Below are 17631 nucleotides of genomic sequence, written 5' to 3' on the forward strand. Positions count from 1 at the left end.
GCGTGTGGCATCGCACCGGCTGAGTCTGCACCACTGGGGAAGGAACCCCAGGTCGGCCGTGTGGGCGCACAGGCCTGGGAGACGGGTCAGCTTGTAGACCCTCTGCAATGACCTTGAGAGCAAGTGACTGACTGTTCATTGGTCTTCGTCATTGTACCTTGTTGCTCATGTGACATAGACTGGAGACTGAGGGTCCCTGGTACATGTTGGGGGGCACAGCTCTGCTAGGTCTCCTTTGCAGTGATGCATGTCTACGTGCCATATATTTATCACATTAACATATGGAGCTATGAACAGCATTACGAGAAAAAACAGACCTCGTGTACAGAGCAATGCAAAGTACCGTTCGCTTTCATTTTAGTGTGAAGAAAATACAAATCCAAGCATTCTTTCAGAAAACAACGTAAAACTATTGTCACATCGAATCCTGTTCTAAGGTAAATGTTTGCATTGTAGCATCTGAATATCTACTCACTCAAATACTGTAGTAAAGTTGCAATTTACATACCTTCTCAAGTATTAACATTTTTTTTTTTAAATGTTCTCCAAGTGTTCTCAGCTTGCTTGGAATTTCTCCTAATCAAGGCCATGATAAGGGCTTAACGTTCCAATCCAAGCGTATGTGCTCATTAGGCTGGTTTTCCAGGCTAATTCAAGTCTGTCCGAATACCTCCTCGGCTCTGTCCCTTCCCCTAAATCACACCGTGCCTAAGATTAAGAGGGAGCCTAACGAGATCTGGCATGAGGGGCACTTTATTTAATACACAATCTTCGATGTCAGCCATTTGTCTTCATCTCAAAAAATGTTTTACCATAATCGATAATTGTTCCTTGAAAATTTTCACTTACTAGTTGCATTTATTGAGGCATTCATCAATGTCATCCAGTGAATCACTTTTCTCGTGGGAAATGATCTAGGTAACACGTGGGTTTGCTTGTTAAATTTTATTGTTAAATTTTACTTTTTTAATTGGAGTTCACATTGCCTATTATCTTGTAGCACTTGCGCAGGTACGGCGTAGCGGGTCCTAGCAATACTGGGGAGCCCTCTCTCTAAAGTGGGTGATTGTCTAACCCCTGTGCTGTACATATTGATTTTTGAAAGACCTTTAATTGACCATCTAGGGCCGTGTCGACTGGCCTGTGGGTGGAGTTTGATGGGAAAAAGTAGGAGTCACCACCAACAGGCGGAATGCACCTCCCTGCCAGGGAACTCAATGGGAAGAGCTTTCTCCTCCTAGGGAGCCCTGCTGCACCCCTTGAGTCATCCAGAAACAAAACCAAATGAAGCCAAGCAGAAACAACTCAGGGTTGTGTCGTAGGGCCCCTGTGTCCATGGATTGGGCCCAGGTTCCTTACCATTAAAATAGGTCTTTGGGAAACTGCTCACAGTGGGCTTCCTGGCCTGCAGGGACGTCTAAACAAGAGGCCGTAAACACAAGCAAACGTACCTGAAATGCCCACACTGTCCTGCGGCAGTGGCAACGGGTATCTTCCCAACGTGCCCTTCCGGCCACCCAGAGCAGACTGTGGGTAGCATACGCACAGCGCCTGGCTGTGTGCCCGAATAATAATAATTCTTACATCTGTCCCACTTTACAATTTCCACAGTGTCTTCCCCATGCTGTGGGTGAGTGTGTTTCCATTTCTGTCTTGCACTCCTACTTTTAAATATCCGGCCCACTGTCCTATCCCGGGATGGGTGGGGTGCATAACCCTATTTGGGGGTGAAAGAACACATCCCCATCAGCGAATCCTCACACAGACCCTATGAGCTTTGTCTGAGATTTTAACAAATCTCTTCATTGCACCTTGAAGGAAACCTATGAGTCAGTATATGGAGGAGGAATCTAAGTTCTACAGAGAATAGGTAACTTGTCCAAGCTCAGTTTGCTTATAGGTGCTTAGGCTGGGAGATAAATTCGGATCTCTGCCCCCGAATCTGGCCATTTCTGTGCTACTAATTGACACCAGTGACACATGACCTACAGTTTAAAAAGAAACACCGTCCCAATTACCATTGAATTTTACTACCAGACCACAGCATCCCTGATTCGTAGGAAGATGGATTCTGGAAGCAAGACGTTCTTTCGATCTTTGAAGTGGTGATGGAGAAAGGCAACCAGCTGGTGTGAGGTTATCCATCAGGATGGACATGACCCGAATTCATTTCAGTATCCCTTTCGGGTGGGGTTTGCACCTGCTATCATTGTAGCTTCGGGTCTCCAGGGAGTTCAGTAGAACTTTAAATTTAACTGACAGAGATGCAAGAGGGAAGAGAAAGTGTACCCTTGCATGCACCAGGGAATTCCTCACACTGGTGCACAAATGTTAGGTGATGCTATCGATTCTATGAACTGAAATGTGCCAGCTGAAATGTGTGTGTGCGAGTCACTGCTTTGAGACTTTGTGCAGACCATGAGTCTCCCAGTGTGTAGAGCCGTCACACGGCTGAAATCACCGTACCAGCATAATGCGATATCACAATGTTGCAATGACATCATCAGATGCCAACTGTAGGCTGACTCACACTCGGGGAGTCGTGGTCCATGCAGGAGCTAAACATTCTTCAAAAGGGCTGTAATCGTGGCCCTGGCTGCATAGCTCAGTTGGTTAGAGGGTTGTCCCAATACATTAAGGTCATGGGTTCAATCCCCAGTCACGGCACATACAAGTATCAACCAATGAATGCATCAGCAAGTGGAACAACAAATCGATGTCTCTCTCTCAAGTCTCTCTCTCCCTCTCTCCCTCCCCCTCTGTCTCCCCCTGCCTCTCCTCCTCCTGCCTCACACAGCCTGCCAACAACGGCAGGAGTCTCTTGCCAGGCCTGGGCTTTTCAATTTCCCCTGCTCACAGGGATTGTGACCGGCAGCAGGGACGGGCACGGCACATCCATCATTTAATCTCCAAAGCCATCCCGGTTAAAGGCAGTCTTCCCCCTGGCAGTCCCAGGCTCTGCTCCCACAGTCTCAGAAGGCAAATCGCTGCACTAAGAGCTCACTTCCCAGACCACCCAAGTCAAACACTGGATACGGGAAGTTACCCTTCTAGTTGTCTCCCTTAATGTAATTCTCAACACCCAGTGACCTCCCCTTCTGCAGAGATTGCGGTATTTGTGGAGAGGATCGAGTGGAGATGGAAGAATTGTGCGGTCCAGCAGAGCCCCGGCACACAGTGTATCTAGTGAAGTGATAAAGCAAGTTCGGCGTCCCGCGTCCAAAGGCGTGGATGTTAAGATGGTTTTTGGAGGAATTTTCTGGACCTTTGGTCTCTGATTGAGATAGATGATGAAGCAGGAGGTCGTCGAAAGCAGGGAATGGCGCTGGCCAGGCCCTGAGTTGAACACCTCTGCCCTGGTTTGGACTACAGTGTCCTGAGGGCGTGCGTGTGAGCACCTTCTGAATTTGTGGGGATACGCCAAGGGAACGTTCAGAGCGGGTGTGTCCTCCTCCACTGGTTTACCCCGCGCCCCGGAGGGTGTGGCAGTTTTAATTCCCCACATCCTGGAGGCTGTTTTCCTCGTTGGCATTACGAGGTATCACAGGGTTGCTGCTCACAGACGGACAGAAGAAAATGAAGGAGCCGTTTGCCAGGGGCGTGATTTACAGCTGCCATTCAATGCTGAAGGCCCCTTTCTCCTTCTTTTGCATGCTTTCTTAGCTCATTCCCCATCCCTTTGCGAAAACACTTACTTCAGTCTATTGAGATTCCATTATTTGCAAAGGAAATTATGGGTGTGGGATGCCAGGGTTGCTTTGTTTATTATTCATCCTCTGCCCAGAATGTGGTAGTTGGCATGTAACGGCTATCCTTTGGAATAAAATAAAAGATTAATGGCCTGAATTTATATGAGTACCTTTCAATATCTTAGGATATTAAGCCCCATAAAATTTCGTAATAAATGCACCTTCATAAGAGGAAAAAAAAACTACTAGTAACTTTTTTTGAAAAACCGTTATCATGAACTAATATATGTTATATATTTTACAATGGATAGGCTGCATTTATGGTCATTTGGGTGAGGCTTTGGACGGAATGTCTGGGTCCCCCAAATTCCTAGGTTAAAGCCCTAATCCCCCATGTGATGGTATTTGGGGTGGGGCCCTTGGGACATAATTAGGGTTAAATAGCATCCTGAGGATGGGGTCCCATGGATATTTATCGCCTGTAAAAACAGGAACAGACAGGGACTCGCTCGCTCGCTCTCCTTCACGTGGGGTCACAAGGAGAAGCCGGGCATCTGCAAGCCAAGAAGGTGTCCCGCACCGGCACCCAGCCCTGCCCGCACCTTGCTCTTGGACGTCAGCCTCCCCAGCGGTGGGAATAAATTATCACTGTGCGAGTCAGTTGGTGGTATCTGTTACCGTGGCCCAGCGAAGACAGGTGGTTTTCATCTTTGTGGGTGTGCTTTCTTAAAGTCATGCTATGGGGAATAATGATGCCATGGAATTTGTGCTCATGTTTAAGGTTTTCCTCTAAGATGTTCTAAGTCGGGGCTTACGAGTGGGATTTCTGGGTCACGGAGAGCAAGCAACTTCGAATTCGGGATTGTGCTAGATCAGTGTCCAAAGCACCAATGGTCCCCCCGTCCCCTGCTACTGTGGGCGCTATCGAGAAGTCTGCCCCCAGTCCGTGGGGGATATTTTGGTGGACAATCTTGAAATCTCTATGGGCGGACATGCATTTTAAGATCTCAGCTTTGTCACAGCTGACCAACGGCCAGCATTCTCATCACGATCTCTGAGTGCGGATTTCTCTTACTTTTTCCTGCTGGAGATTGGTCGTGTTTGCGGAATCTGTATGGCGTGGGTTTCATCACATCTGGAAAACTAGAGAAAGTTGAGTGGTCCTGTTTCTCTCTCTATGGCCTGCTTCTGAAACTCCAGAGCCACGTGAGTTCGACCTTCTCCCTCTGTCTTCCACCCTCCCGAACCTCATTTCATCTCCGTGAATTCGTTCTCCCAGCATCTTCAGATCTATATCCCGGTTCACTGATTTTCTCTGTACTGCTCTGTCCGCTTGCTACACTCAGTCATTCAGAGATACTAGTTTGTATTGGTCGAAAGGTCAGGAGGTGGAGTTACTCTAACAGACCGTTCTATGGCTTTATTAATTTGTGCCCGCCTCGTAAGGCTTTTGGAAGGATAAGTGAGCGAAAGGTGTGAAAATTCTTAAGGTTGTGGCTTGCAAGTTGTAAATGAATTATTTTGGTGGTCATTTTTACTTTTAAATATGTATATGTATACATATATATGTGTGTGTGTATATATATATTTCAGATATTCTTTCAACTCCTTTACAATTTTTTTGACATTTACTACTTGAAATGGGGTCGCCAGACCCAATTCAGATCTCAGACTCCACCCCCCCCAAATCCCTGTCATCAGAAACTTCATTGTACCAAGTTCACAGGTGATTGATGTACATGTTCAAGCTTGTCGGTGCAGAAGTGACATCCATTTGACCTAGAAGACAGCCAACCGGAGGAATGGCCTCAACTTGCCATAGGGAGAAACAGGTTTCTGCTGGTTGACCTGTTGAGATTTGGGGATTGCCTGTCACAGCAGCATAGCCCAACCCATCCTCACTCAAGCACAGACTAAGACACCCAAAAGTATCAAACCTGGAGCTTCCTTTGGAAGGTTGGGAGATGCTACCCAGATTAGCTAACTGAGCTCAGTTCTTCCTTCACAAAGTGTAATGACCACCTGGTTGGGTGGTGACGGAGCCCAGTGCATTCTCACAAGGCACATAGAGACACAGCAGAGAGACACATGTTCACATGCAAAAGATGGGTACTTTTGTTTTAATTGTTGTTGGATCAGTCAGAGCTCCAAATATTGGTGGAGAAGACATCACTCGGGGTCACAGGTCAGCAAACAACAGCCCCAGGGCCACATCTGGCCCATTGCCTGTTTGGGTGAATAACGGTCTCATGAAACACAGCCGCCCCGTGCCCCCCACCCCCCGCTCATTTCTGCACCATCTACGGCAGTTTCCACCCCACAGCTGTGGGGCTCAGTAGGTGTGAGAGAGCCTTTGAGCCAGCCCCCAAGCCAAAACTGTTTACTTTCTGCCCTTGGATGGAAGGTCTTGGTGACTGCTGGTGCAGATCTATGTCCTCGGCGAAACTGCAATGACAGAGGAGAGGTCTGTGACGTTCTTGCTGCAGAGACATTGGACGCCCCCTGCTTGATGGGAGGTCGAACACAGGACAGTCTCTAAGGGAGAGGTGGATGCAGAACTGAGGGCCGGCACACTGCAGTTCAACACGCAGGTCGCACGCGGGGTCGGGTCTGATGGGACGTTTACGCAACGTGGGATCTGGGCACAGGGTCCTCACACGTGTGAAACACAATATACGGAGATGTCATCTAAGGGGAAAAAAAAAACCCTTTTGAGTTAAGTGCTTGTCCTCCAGAAGCAAACTGGAAGAAACGGCCATCAACCTGATTTGTCCAGTTGGCAGAATCCTTTATGACAGTTATTTTGAAAATGACTCTGCCGTTGCTTTTACACTGTAAAAGGCACAGGCTGTTTAAAAGAGTCACTAGCAGGCTGTCACAGTCCAAAGAAGAGCAAAGAATTCTTGAAAGGGCTGTAACTAAAATGGGGCACTATTTGAACCTTGTGGATGCAAAGAGCAATAACCGAAAGCCAGAAAATTCATGGCAGGGGAGCTGCCTTCGGGCGAGTGTCTCACACGGGCGGCTGGTCTACCTTCTGAGTCAGGGGAATGCCCTGTGATGTCAGGGGAATGTGACTGGGGAAGCAGTGATACATAATGCCAGACCTAATGGGGGATAAAATACAGATGCAAAGGCGGTGGGGGATGGGGTGCGGGATATGGCCAAAGAGGCAAGTCTCCCAGCTTTCCAGAATCCATCTCTGTCGACAAGGGGAATCGCAGTGATTAGCCCACTGGTGTGAGCAATGCAAGCCAACTACCTTATGGAGAGACGATTTTCTTTCTTTTCCTTTTCTTTTTTTGCCTTCAAGTCTGCACGTCTCCTCCTCAGTGACACAGCATCGCAACTCTCTTTTGGAAATCACGTCTCCTGGGCGGTGTGCAGTCTGGGGAGGCTGCGAATGTGAGTGTCTTCCTACCCCTTGGAGAGGAGCGGGCGGGTGACAAAGGCTGTGACGGTCGGATCCCCTCTCTGACAATGAACCCTGTTTGGGGGATGAAAGAGGACCCGGCAGTGCCCCTCATCACCCTATCTGCACATCTGTACCTTTGCACTGGAAGGAAACACTTTACAGCTTCTCTCTGGCCTGAGTGGCTAGTGTTGCTACTCCTGCACGCTGGGGCCGTGATGACGTAAGATGAGGGTGACTTCAACGCAAACACGGCGATACCACGCCAGGTGATCAGATTTCCAAGACGGCTGCTCAGTGACAAAGGAGTGGCAAGCGTCTACAGCGTGGAGATGCTGGACACCGTGGCGGTTCCTGTCCCAGGTGGGACTTGGCAGGGTAGAGGGAGATCTCACAATGGCATGCAATTTAAAATGTGCATGGCTTAATTCTGGAACATTCCATGTAATATATTTGCACTGCAGTTGACTGCACTTAACTGAAACCACGGAAAGTGAAACCACCAATAAGGGGAGACCTGTGTAGCCAACTGTCACTGGTCCAAGCAGCACAACAGATGTAGGAGGGAAATTCTACGTCCCCATAGATGGGCCTCCCGGAGCTTCCCCTCCTCTTTTCCTCGCTGCCCTGCACGTTTGGGCATGCCTTGGATTTCACCGGTTATGCTCATTTGTCTTCGATCAACTTCACTTTTCTCTCAGATGACTTCCGGATAGTTGCCCTGTGTGCAGGCAGTGATCTTCAGCAGACACACGGGTACCGAATTGTTCTCGTTAGCTACCAATTCAACGACTCAACAGTGTCTAAACTAAACCGCAGAATTCCAAGTTTTTCCCACGACTGATGTTTTTGCTATGAATGTGATTCATCCAAGGATTAAGCGGTAGAATTTGTAAAAAAAAAATTATTACACTAAAATCTTAGAAACTAAAGTTGCAAGTGTGGCTCCAGTAATGCTACCGTCGTCCAGAGCAGGGCTCCTGCTGGCGGGGGGGGGGGGGGGGGGGGGGGGGCGGGGGGGGGGGTGCTGGCTGGTGCCTGGATAGAAAAGTCAGCAGGGTTTGGGGAACACACAGGTTTTCCTCCGTGACACCAAAGTCAGGCCACCAACAGCCCGACTTTGGAGCCTGCACCATACTGGGCATCACATGCACTGGGCATCACACACGCTGGGCATCACACACACTGGGCATCACACACACTGGGCATCACACACTCTGTGCCGTGAAGACTCGAGGATGGTTGGGTGGAAGCACAATAGCATCCCTGGGTAACATTCGCTCTGGCTGGGTGTGCAACCTTTCACAAAAGAGCTCTAAGGACACCAGAGAGAGCTTAGAGAAGACAACAAAAGAAGATTAAAGGGATAAATTACACCCAGACAGATGAAAGCAATGGGAGTGGATTAGCTCAGATTCAACAACGACAGAACGACAGCGATTTTGAGCTCCAGTGAACTTGAGCAACTGAATTCAACTTCCTCTTTTCCAACTCCAGTGAAAACGCCCGAAACATGTACAAGGAAAGAACAATCGATTTCTGGAACGTGACAATCACACGTGGCAAACGGAGGGTAAGGGAGGAAGAGAGTTGGATCACACTGAAGCTCACCCTGGGCTCACGGCCTGTGCGGCCGGGCCAGTGTGAGGCACTGGGCTGGAATCCAGAGGAGGCTAACTGTGGACCACCTGGGGCAGGAAAAACGCCCACCTGTGACCCCGAGGGCACCTGTGACCGGGCACCTGTGACAGAAGCAAGGGACAGGACCACAGAGCACCTGTCCTGAAATGGGCCACCGCCTTTCTGGCCCCTTGGGAAACGGTGCTGTCCATTCCGGAGGGAGGTGGTGCTCCACCCAACTACCAACAAGCACATGAACAAACAGAAGAGTTTCTTCCCCGGAGAGGCCACCTCAGTCAACAGCAGCCCCGAGCCCAGGTCCTTCCGCACTCCCCAGGGTGCAGGGATCTGCCCGGAGAGAAGAGTGTTGTTGCAAGAAACCGGAGTCACCGTTTCCTCCCCCCTTCGTGGGAACACTGCAGGATGTCTGGGAGGCAAGTGCGGTGTGCGGATGGACGCCCCCACTCCCACAACACATGAAAGATGAAGTGAAACGTAGACCACCTTTCCCAGCGAGCAGCAAGCAAAGCCGTGCTGGAGAGGCCTTCAACGACCCACAAGCAGTATCCTCAAGGGCACTGTCATTAGCAAGCGAGGACGAAGAAGTCAGAGCCGTTCTTGGAAGAGAGCAACCATAGATCAGGAGCAAGAGAGACGAAATGCAAGTGGTGTCTGAATATTTAACGTTGTCATTAGAGCAGGGAAGTACATGCTGCGTATTTGAGAAGGTGAATTGGAAGGTGAAATGGAGAAATTAGCCTGTTCTTCAGATATATATTTTTAAAAAGTGGTAAAATGGGAGAGAGGAGAGATGTGTTACAGAGTGTGTCAAGACGGGACCTTCAGATGTTGCGGTGAGCCAGGAGAACGAAAGATGCCCGCAGGCGGGTGATTTTCCTTTTTAATACCAACGTTAAAGAAAAAAAGACTTTTTGGGTGGGGTAAAAGTACGAACGGGAAATGGCACCAAGGAGGAAAAGTGGTCAGCCTTTTGCCGTTGACAGCGAATCCCGAAACACGATATAGCAATAGGTACGTTTATAGAACAAATGAGTATGAAATTCGATTCTAATATTCATGTGAGATACTCACCTGGAAAGGTAACAAAAACAGGTTCCTGAAGAGGATGGGACTTACAAAGTTTAATGGCTCCATTTTTTTGTCCTTCAGGCAATCATGTCATTTGCACACATGCATGCCAGTTGGCTTAATCCAGGTGCTTTGTTGATTACGATTACGGCGATAATGAACTCACAGATCCATAGGGAGCAAAACAGAAAAGTGATGGATATTTGATGAGGGGTTAATATTATTTGGGGAAAGCAGCAAACATGTGGCTGAATCATAATTTGTTATATAGACCACAGGTGAGCGTCTTCTTCCCAAGCAGGCAAGCTGGTTTGCACGCAATAACCCTGAATTTAGACACAATGTTAGCTCTGAGACACAGGTGGAGTTCGGTTAAAATAAGATTGCTCAAAAGTGTGCATAGAAACTAGGCAGATTCCTGAATCATCTGGTCCTATGGCCCCCTCTGCGACCCAGGAGTGGATTAAGAACCCTACGCTCTGAAGACTGAACCAAAGATGTTCTGGATTTGAGACAAAACGTATTCTGTCTTTGGAGGTCAGAAGTCTGTATAAAAAAAATGGTGAGTCCAACACCCATACGTTCGACATCGGAAGTTGCCCCTCGACTCACTGATGTTCTTTCCGTTTTTTTCCAGGTGTTTCATTTTCTATAGTTTCTATACAATCACGTTCACAATCTTTTACTTTACAATCAAGTTCACAAATCTTTTCTTCTTCCATGTCTAATCTGCTGTCAACCACAGTTAGTGGACTTCTCTCTCAGACACTGTAGTCTTCAACTCCATTCCCTTCATGTGAGTCATTGTTACATCTCTGAGGGCATTATCCTCATTTACAACCTATAAAATACAGTTACAGTAACTGTTTTTAATATCTTCTGATGTTGTCAGCTATGGGTGTGCTTCTGTTGATTGGTTTTTCTATCATTTTGTTTCTGTCTTTCTGGAAATTTCCTTCTGATCAGTCTACACATAAATATGAAAAAGAGAGGAAGCTGCGATTTCAAGCTGACACCATCAGTGCAAATTTTGCTTCATTCATCACTATGGAAATAATTATCACTGTAATAGAAATAATTACTAGAAAATGGGGAATGCTGGCATAGGAACTATTCATCTCTGTCTCCACCACCTCACGAGGCATTCCCGTTTTAATTCTCTGTGGGACTGCTTCTTTGAGAGGGAACTATTTACTTGGATATAAAATGCCGACCCCTTCCGCTGACTCACAAATGAACATCTTTCTCATTGGACGTCTCCAAAGCTTTATTGTATTTACACAACATCAGGAAAATGAAAAGCCATGTGGAAGGGCTGAAATAATTCCAACGGAGAACAGTGATCTGTAAAAATCAATTGATGTTCATCTAGACACAAGAAACTCTGAACACCACACCCAGGGGTGTTAGAATTCATAAAGCTCGATGGCCTATTTTTAAAAACCAAAAGAGTAGTATAAATATTGCAGATTGTTTGTAGTCTCTCAAAAGGAAAGGTGCATTCAAAAACTCTCTCTCTCTCTGTCTGTCTCTCTTTTCAACTTGGCAATGACCCATTCGATTTATTTGGACATTCTCCATGAAAATGTCCTGCTTTCAATCCATGTTTGCACACAGGCACAGACAGGGTCCTGCCGCTGTTTCAGCTGTTCTGGCTTCGCCTGCCATTCTCCGGTGTTTCCTTCCTCTGCGATCCTTCAGTGAGTGTGTCTTGGGGGGGGGATGTGTGGAGAGAGTAGGAGGGCTGCCTTTCCGTGTCCCTGAAATAGCCACCTGCTCTCGTTTCCACGCCAACCTCACGTGGCTCCCAGTTCTTGGAGTTGTTCAGGACGCTCGAAACCCTCCCTGCACCTTCCCTTCCTGCCTCTGCTGCCTCGATTTTCTCCCAACCTCGCACCCGATTCCTCCCCTCAGAGCAGCAACGGCTCTGATTTAGATCCTGTCTGGCACCCCTCCTCCATTTCTTACCCTCACAAATCATTTTCTTCTCAGCCCATATTGCCCATTTCTCGGCTCCTCCCTTTTGATTTCTCACTGATGGACGCATGACCAAGTGCCCTGTACTTCAGGCTTTGAGGCTGTCCCCTCCCACTGCACGGTGTTGCCTGTTTGGTTCTTAACTCTGAACGATGCCCCAGACCCTCCTGATGGCCCCTCCCCACCCCACTCAAATCTGTGGCACGTACGCATTCATCGAGGGACTTTCCGCAGCTGTTTCCAACCCTCGTTCTGGCTGAGTGGATGCTCTGTCCCGTGCCGTCCTAGCAGCAGAGTTCCAAGTGCTTCCCGGGGGGCCGTGCACCTGCACTTTGGTGGTGGCAATGTGAAGAGGCAGGTCCGCGGCCCTGACACTCCGGATGGTGAAATTCAGGCAGGTTTCTGCGTCCAGGGAAGCAGTCTGCCCTCTGCCCCAACACCGCCTCTGCTTGGAATGTCTCCAGCAATTGGGGCGCGAGGTCCCGTGTCCTTTCCCTTGCTCTTTCTGTGCACTGGGGAGAAAAGACGGCTCACCTGCTGTTCTCAGATGCTTCCCATGATTGGTCTCACTTCACCCCGGGTTTCCTCCAGTTTGAGCCATTCTTCAGCCCCACACGCCTTTGTCTCTTTGTACACCAGGTTGTCGATGCCATTTCCATAATTCGGGGGCAGAGGCAGGTAGCCCAGACGACACTAGGGACATTATAGGGCTGTCCCGCTTCCTTTTCCCCACACCTGTGGCCCCTGAGCCTGTTTTGCAGAACGAAGTGTGGAAATCACTGGTCTAGAGCTGGCAGCCCCAAACTCCAGTCCGAAGGCTCACGTAGCCTCCAGCAGCCGTCCACTCACCTGATTTCGGGACCCGCTAAAGCCCGTGAGTCACATTTGCAGAGTGCTCCTGCTATCCTCTTACCCAGGGAAGGGCACGCAGCCGGTCGCTCTTGGGGAGAGACAGCATGCTGCGTTTCCGCCCAGCAGAATCTGGCCCGTGGCCGCTGCTCTGGGGTGCGTGACACCTGCCGTGAAGGAGGGTCCCCGCAGACCCGGGTTCCCAGAGACCGTTCAGGTGCTGTCTTCCGTGCACAACAGGGGAGCCTTCCTCCCCCCAAGCCCATCCGGACACACACATGTGGGGACCCCGCCTCTTCTGAGCCGGGAGCATCCCTCCCATCACGGGTGACATCATGCAATAGTATGTGAAGGGTGGGCTGCAGGCGAACACCCACCATTCTCTGTCCTTATTGACCTTGCACCTGTGGGAATCACTTGGAAGCGTTCCTGCCCCCCACACAATGCTGGGGAAAGTTGTGCTTCACATCTGTGCCCCATCCCCGGTGTGACCACACGGGCTGGTGCCTAAGTATTTCTCAATGGCGTCCCGTGCCTTGCAGGGAGAGCTGAACCGCGGGACGCTGCTGTCGCTCTGGCCCACGGAAGGAAGTGCGTGCTGTGTGGGGGTCCTCGGAAAGCACTGGGTTTCCTTCTAACTCGGTTGTCACGTCCGATGGCCTACCTTGATGGCTGCCCCAGGATCCTGGTTACCTGACGCACCTCCGGCGGAAGGACAGAGGAGGGGGAATCCGTAATAGCTGTTCTCAGCTGTGCCGGCTCAGACAGTGCGGCAGGAAATCAGAGAGCAGCCCCAGAGAGGGCCTGGTAGTATGCTCCCTTCCTGCCGGCTGGGTCTCAGGGAAAAACTCCGAGGGCTCTGACCGTGTCTTCAGTGCCAAGCTCCACCTTCTGTCAAAGCCGATCGACGATGTCATTGAGTCCTTTCTGCCAAAGGCCTCGCCGTCCGTGAGGCTCTGATGTGTCTGCATTTGCGGTGCTAGCAATGGGCATCGCTGTGGATGGAAACCTGCAACTATAGCACGCAGCCAGGGAGGGCCGAGAGGCAGAGAGAAATACCTGCTTTCCCACGTGAGCTCTGCCCTCACTCTCTTGTGCACCTGTCAGCGAGTTGGAGGAACAGAGGCCGCGGAAGGAGACAAATCACGGCTTATCCTTCAGTCGCAGTCAACAAATTCTGGAAATCCATACTTGTTAAGAAGCCCGTAAATGTGTATTTCTCCTCCGTTTAAATTCCTGTGGCTAAATTTCTTCATTTTACATTTTGATCTATTTACATGTAGACCTAACGACTTTTCCCTAGGCAGACAGCTGCTGAAAAACAAACAGAGCCTGGGTGGTAGTTATTTGTCGGATCGTTAACATTTTCCTAAACACGGCAATGCCTCATCTTGCAAGTGACTGGGGAAGAGATACACGCAAACATATCCACACCTACGTGTCCCCAGAGCAGTCACTGAAAAATCTGTCTAGCATGAGTGGAAAAAATAAGGCATGAGGGAAAACAAGATACAATTCATTGTGAATCACAGGAAGGCTATAATTCAGTTTATTCTTCTAAGTATTTTGAGCGGATGGCCTAACGTGTATCAGTATGTTGCAATTACTTTCGGTTGCCTGACTGTGTGATTCGGTCTCACTATGAAATCCCTGTTGTCTCCTTCGTTCATGAGTCTGTGTTCATTTGAAATATACACTGTTTGCATTTATTTGGACTGGAACAGCCACTGCCTGAGTTCGGATTTCTATTTTGTTATTGGAAACCCAGGGCCCGTGACAACAGATGTGTGTTACTTTGTAGCAATGGTTGCACAGAAGGCCTCGTGAATGCAACAGAGTAACGCTGCTGATGGGCCCCACCTGGAGGGCTGGAAGCTCTGTCGCCTCTGAGCCTGCTCCCTGGGGAGGCTGTTATCACAGGAGCAAGCCTCCACTGGCATTCTGGATGAAGCGACGCTGTGCGTGGAGCCGAGGCACAGCCAGCTTGGCCCAGAAATAGGACCGACCCCTGAGACGTCGCAAGCAATAGGGATGGGCCGTCTCAGCTGAGCCGTGCTCCAGTTAGGCACCCACGTAAGCAATTGCTGTTCCAGGTTATTAAATTTTGAAGGCGTATCTATGTAGTAATAGGGAAATGAGGCGATACCTCCCCCCACCACAGACAACCAAAGAATTCATTACAAAATACGTCTGCAAAGGCTGATAACAGATCCCTCTCCACACAAACCGAAGCCCGCGTGGGAGCTGCCGTTGAACACTCATATTCGCTCTGCTCTTTCCAGAGTAAGATAAGGCACAAAATTATCCTTTCTCTTTTGATCTGATTACAGGAAGCACACATCAGGAAAATGTTGCCCCTGATGCCAGATATTGAGAGGGCTTTATCTCACGGACAGTTTGTATAGCAAGGACGTGAAGGAAAATGCAAAACTTATTTTGACCTGACTGGTCCTGGGAAACATTTTAACGGCCCAGTCGCAGTCATGCTGTCTAGTGTCAGAGGGGTGAGTGTTCCCGTGGACATGTTTTCAGAGAGGAACCAACTTAGAAACGCTCAAGAATACGGAAGACTAATGTGCCGCTGAAAATGCTTTGCCCAACATACGTGCAGTTGCTGTTGTGTCTTTGTCGGACATTGGGCACTAAATTCAACATCGCACAATTTGTGCAGAAATGTCTCTATCAGGATTATGCTGAGCGTGCTGGGGTTGAGTTTCTGTTGAAAGAAGGATCTTGACTTCGGATGGAAACTCTCTCCCGATTTGGCACGCACACCCTATTTTTATTAAGCCTTATCTCGTGAAAGGGAGGTGTTCTTGAAGGTGCGTCTGAGGAAGGTGCGCTTGCCGGAGTGCACAGCTGAGCTGGGAATGAAACGCCCAGCGGGAGGGCCTAACTTCTGCACACCGCAGCCCTGCGGCCGCATTCCCAACGCAACACCTTATTGGCTCAGCACGTGAATGAATCCCCCAATTCTCAAAGCATCCGTCTTCCCCTGGGGGAAAGAATGGGGCTATGAATACCACTTTCAGAAGCAAGCTGGGAGAGAATTAGATCAAAAGGCATAGTCCTCCCGTTTAGCCCGCGCCTGGCGGTTATTTTACCGTCCAATAAATTAGAGTTATGATCGTGAAGACGGCTGGCTGCTCATATAAGCCTTAAAAAACTGTGCAGCAGTATTGAGAAGGAAATCTGGGTGACATGCTGATGAGCAAGGCAGAAAAGGAGCGAATCACCGTGTGAGGACAGAGAGTTGCCTCTTTGTGAAAAGGTGTCCTTCTGAAGGACTCACGCCCAGGGGGCTGCAGGAAGCAAAGGAAGGATGGAGAGGTCGCGGCGGAGACAGGGTGTGGACGTGTGTGGGGAGAAGCGCCCCCTAGAGCAGAGCGGTTGAATCATCCGATGAATATGAAGGAGGGAGCGGTACCAACAAGGCTGCCAGGGCTCCCGCATCGTGACTGATTCCCCGCATCACACAAAGACCTTAGAAACAGTGAAATCACCACCTTTGTCGTAGTTTGAATAACGATTCCAATGGTGACAATATGGCCATGGTAAGGAAAACGCAGACAATACAAATAGGTGGAAACAAGAATAAATATAGAACTGCCTCTTTTCACACCACACCTGCTCTCTGCGGCGTCTCCTCGCCTTTCTTCTTCCAGACATTGAAGGGAGAACTGCAAACCACAAGGAAATCATTTCACAGAAACTCGTTATTTTTTTTTTCCCGGAGAGGAAAACAAGGTGTTGTTTCCTCGCCTCTGACAGAGGACGCTGATCCGTGACCTCGAAAACCCCGAACACGGCATTTGAGTGAAAAGGCAAAGTTGCCGCTGGCAGCCTTACAATGGCTGAGGCAGAGCCCGGCACTTCTGAATCCCTGTTGCCCCAGGAGGCGAGAGAAAGGCGAGCGCAGACGTCTGACGTCCACAAAACTGCATTAAATCGGCTCTGTATTAACAGGTCAAAACAGGCCGGTGAAATAAGCAAACTAACACCGAATCTCGAACAAAAAAGAAAAGTAGATACTACAGGAGTCTCTCTCTCTCTCAAAAAAAAAAAAAAAAAAAAAAAAAAAAAAAAAAACAGCTGGAGAGTTTGCTCTGGCTTTGCATTCAGGGACATTCCTGCTCACCTCTCTTCTCCCTTAAGGTGTCTGCAAATGATGTCACAATGGCTCACAGCAGGTCTCAGTGTGGTAGGAATTCACTCGAATTCTGATGTGTATGCTAATTAGGCACCTGAGAGGGCCCTGGATGCCTCGAGGTTACGTTCAGAGCCCTCCCAGGTTGTGGCCCAAAAGGTGGTTGGATGCGATACAGACCGACCCCAGGCGAGAAGGCTGTGGGAAAGCTAATACCACAGGGGACGTTTTAGGGCTTCAGGGGGACTCTGCCCATCCTGGATTGAAGCCGATGTCCTGAGGGGAAGTGTGCCCATAAGACACCATGTCCCTTCCCAGACAGACGGCCCTCTTCTGTAGCCCGAGTGCCCACCAGCCCCCATCTCCGTGGGCTGGAGGGGGATGTGCACGGTGCTGAGCTGGGTGTGCACACGTGGGCAAAGAGATGCCTGAGAACCAGCCCCGCCACCCCCCCTCCCCGGACAGGCTGGAGCCGAAGCAATGCACGTGCCAAGCACAGGCATCTCCCTTTGCACTGTCCGCAGAGCTCATTTGCGAAGGCGCAGTGGGAAATAGCAGTGATGCACGAGCGCTGGGCAGATCCAGGAATGTGCAGGCAGAGGCGTGGCTGGCGGTGTGGCAGACAACAGAGGCACACCCCTTGAGATCAGGGCCTTAACTCAGATAGACACACAGACATTAAAATAAGGACGGCCGGTCCCAAAACTCCCGCTTTCCAAGTTAACACTCACAGAACGCATCATCATCCAAAGAACTGATAGTCATCACGTTTTTTTCTAGCCAGTATCTCGTTTTCAACCGGCATGATTAAGCATTTCCTGGGGTCCCTCTCTGCCTTTGCTATCACC

Source organism: Desmodus rotundus, chromosome Y (genome assembly GCF_022682495.2).
Source record: "Desmodus rotundus isolate HL8 chromosome Y, HLdesRot8A.1, whole genome shotgun sequence".
NCBI classification, from domain to species: Eukaryota; Metazoa; Chordata; class Mammalia; order Chiroptera; family Phyllostomidae; genus Desmodus; species Desmodus rotundus.